The sequence below is a fragment of the Diprion similis genome, chromosome 8 (genome assembly GCF_021155765.1).
Source record: "Diprion similis isolate iyDipSimi1 chromosome 8, iyDipSimi1.1, whole genome shotgun sequence".
NCBI lineage: Eukaryota > Metazoa > Arthropoda > Insecta > Hymenoptera > Diprionidae > Diprion > Diprion similis.
In genome coordinates this window covers 10,197,530-10,201,326 of record NC_060112.1, presented here as the reverse complement: position 1 = coordinate 10,201,326, position 3,797 = coordinate 10,197,530, and positions in this window count along the sequence as shown.

Here is a 3,797-nt window from a genome sequence, read left to right as displayed (position 1 = left end):
ACTATACGGTGGCCGATGTGGAGGTATGAGCATCGCTCAACAAGTGTCTCCTTTTATATAGCAAAAAGGATCTGGGAACAGGCGCACGCGTCACTGCGCTCACGCAGTAAAACCCAAGAAAGAGAAGAGGAATCTCTGTTTCGCCTATCTATATCGGGAGACGTAGAGGGTATTCCGGGGAAGCTCGTCTTATATCAATTCAGCTTAAAATATTGCCTTAATTTGATCGCAATTTAACCTCAATCCCACCTCAAGGATTGATCACTGTAATATAAGTAACTAGGTACAATAAACCAGAGATTTTTAGATTGACATTTGGCATAGTTTTTTTCTTCTTCTCATTCGCATTTCTTATTTTACCTAATGAATCAAGTAGCAAAGCATTCTTATTCTCAAAATGAGCTTCGAGTTGTATCATATATTTAAAAAAAAACACGAAGAGATGCGGGCGGCTGTATGATCAGCTGCAATATAAAATTATTTATCCGTGAATAATTGTCCATGAAATAAATACATGTAATCAAAGTGAGTTACACTACCCATGGGGAGGCATAAAGTCTCAGCTGTTCTTTTAATTACGAAATGTTTAAGAGATTTGCGCTCGACGGTCTCTTTAAAACAGATTTGTGTCGTTTGTTGAAATTTGCAACGATCGCAGCGTTTTCAAAGGCGTCAGTCAAATGGATTGTCAAAATTACTAAAAATATTCAGTTTTAAAATAACTGTTATTTTTTATACTTGCTAAGCATTAGAAACCTGTTTTGCCATTTGTAAGAATCTTGCCTTGCTATCGCATTCGACAAATTAATACTTGATCATGGAGAATTTTTGGTAGTTTATTCATACCACAGATACTTAAATTTATTCTAATAATTGTCTGTGTCAAAATGTGAAAAATGTAAAATGGTTAATAGATTTTGTAGCGGCAATTTTTAGAAACCTCGTCGATTTTGTATAATAAGTATTATACGTTGTTACATGATGATTTTCGTGTATCGTACTCAGGAGAATAATTTGAAAAACTAAAATAATCAAACAATTCACTTATCTACGACACTTGAGCCTTCTTAGTTCTCTAAGCTTTAAGCTTTAAGCTTTAACCGCGGGTCGATTCGAAAGGCTGATTTTTCAGAAAATATACTCGAACTTTCATTCAAATACTTGTCTTTCGTCATACATATGCAACTATTATTCGTGATATTCTTTTCCTTTTGCAATTCTTATTAGGATGACGATTCATTCGGTTTCATCGAAAGTTTTTTTGCAAAAATTTTATCATCATCTTCGTCAAAACTGTATAAACCCTCTCCAATTAGCAGTTTGACGCTGATGAGCAGACAGTAAAAATTCTTCGACTTTCCTACCCTTGAAAAAATTCAAAATTGTCATGAAAATTTTTCTTTTTTACTGCCACAGCCATGCGGTTACCCCTCGCTCCACAGAACTCCAGCTTCTGTTATCATCCCATTCCTGGCCTGACAACTGTTGTTCCAGCCGCAGAGCAGTGCAGGTAAGGCAAAATTTATCTACTACACATTTGTTGGCGCTGGGTAATCCTACCGACATGCGACAGGTCGCGTCAAACCGACCAAATTTACTCTCTAATGCCGACGCGACTTGGAGTAGCGACAGATGGCTTTTCCGATGGTCGTACCGACTGCCTCGATAAATGTTTACTGGAAATGAAAGAAAAAAGTTGTTGCGTAGATTTGTCAGGCCTTAGTTTTTTCGATTATATTTTTTCTTCGAACTTCGAATATGATTTTCCAATAATTATTTTCTAAGCAACTTAAGAATTAATTAAATTTTCTCGAACAGATGATTCGATTTAGATGAATTAATTTTTATCAAGTGCCTCAATGGTGTCTGATTATAATTCTTCGGGTACTAAGAGTCATACTGGAGAAAATATCTAATAAAAATTATAGAAAAGTTAAAAAATTAAACAACTCATAATTGTGAGTCCAACTGGTCAATTTGCACAAGCGGAATGTACACCGAACGGAAGCGTCAACAATACCGGATTAATTTCTGAATAAATTTGAAAGTAGATTTAACTTCTTTTTCTTTAACTTCTCTTCGTATCGTTAGCCCACGAATACGATAGTTCAACGAGTACTAAACGCACGCCCATCTCTTAATAAAAATAATAAAAAAAAACCCAGAGCTAGAGCAAAAAAAGTAGGGTAATAATCCAATCTTCTGCAGAATTGATTTTCTCGTTGGAAAATGTTCGGGGCTGTCCCTTGAATGTAAATTCAAGTTGGCGGGACGAGGAGGGTTGAGCTTCAGCCGCCATCTTGGAAAACATGTTTTATCAAATATCTCGTGAACGATGAGATCGTTTTCGTAGATAAAAAAAATGTTCTACAATTTTGATTTGAACATTTTTTCTGTGTAGTGCATAGCTTCTTATTTAGAGCAGGGCAAACTTTTTCATTTTCATGAAAAACGTTATGAAAATCTTATGTCCTACAAATTTTGCCATCTTCATTTTTTTTTTTACCGTTTCTATAACCAATATACAAAAACCCATGCACTACACAGAAAACAGTTTCGAATGAAATTTATAAAGATAATTGATAAAACGTGTTTTCCAATATGGCGGCTGAAACTCAATCCCTCGCGTCACGCCAACTTGAATTTACACTCAGAGGACACCCCAGAAGATTTTTCAACAAGAGAATCAATTCTATATAAAAAATTGTAGAAAAAAAAAGGTACCGGACTCTTGCACTAAAACTATTGCATTGCCAATCGTTCCTCCTCACTTTTCATACGTCATATTCATAATACGTATCACACGTGCGTATTAAACACAACATGTATAACGTTGATAACGCAAAAGGAAGAAAAAAGAATCGGACGAAGCCAATTCTCACTCACTGCATCGATTATTTCCTACTATACCTACATACCGATAAACATAATGCATTTTAATGTCGAGTCTGCGACGCATATATATACAAATTATTCGTACAGCTGACATTACATGTGAGTAATATCATCACCCAGGCATTGCTCTACGCGCTCTAGACGCCCGAGGAGACTGCATCGGTGCTGGCGTATCGACATCGACATCGACATCGACGTACTCGTATCTCGTATGTACATAAAAATATTGCACGCATCGACGCAGATATAACATAACGCAACGCGTAGATGTGAGTAACACAAGCATATATGTTACGCTACGAAACTTATTACACGCAGCCAAGTTAAGGCATCGCCGTTGGTGGAGGTAGAAGGTCCGCACGGAGGGGGATGTACCGCTAGCTGGCAGTGTTACATCGACCCTCAACCACCGGTTCGTTTTACCGTTGTAGCCCGGCTTACGATCAGCTATAGTTCATTCAACTACATACTCGGCGTCGAAGCGTGGCCGAGAAGAGGTTCTTGACTCCTGAAGGACAGCCTTGCCGGCTTGACTTGTTACTCGCCGCCGGTCCAGCTGATGATTATTTGATATGGTGCTCACGATGAACGATGACGCGACTCATGATTATTTCATCTGGCCCCACACCTACACCTACACCTACACCCACACACGCGATCCGATGGGCATTTGCAACGATTCCATCTCCTGCTGAGCATGCACGGTGTATTGTATCCAAGGGGTACACGTACGGTACATAAAATAGTCGATTCCAATCGCATCGCCGCGGTACGTTTACTCAAAAATTGATTCAGCCGAAAGAAATCACGTAGTTTGGTATACGGTTTACGGTACAGGGTAAAAGGTGTTTATTTTTATACCGTCATACGTTGTACAAGACTCACGTGGTATTGAGTTAACG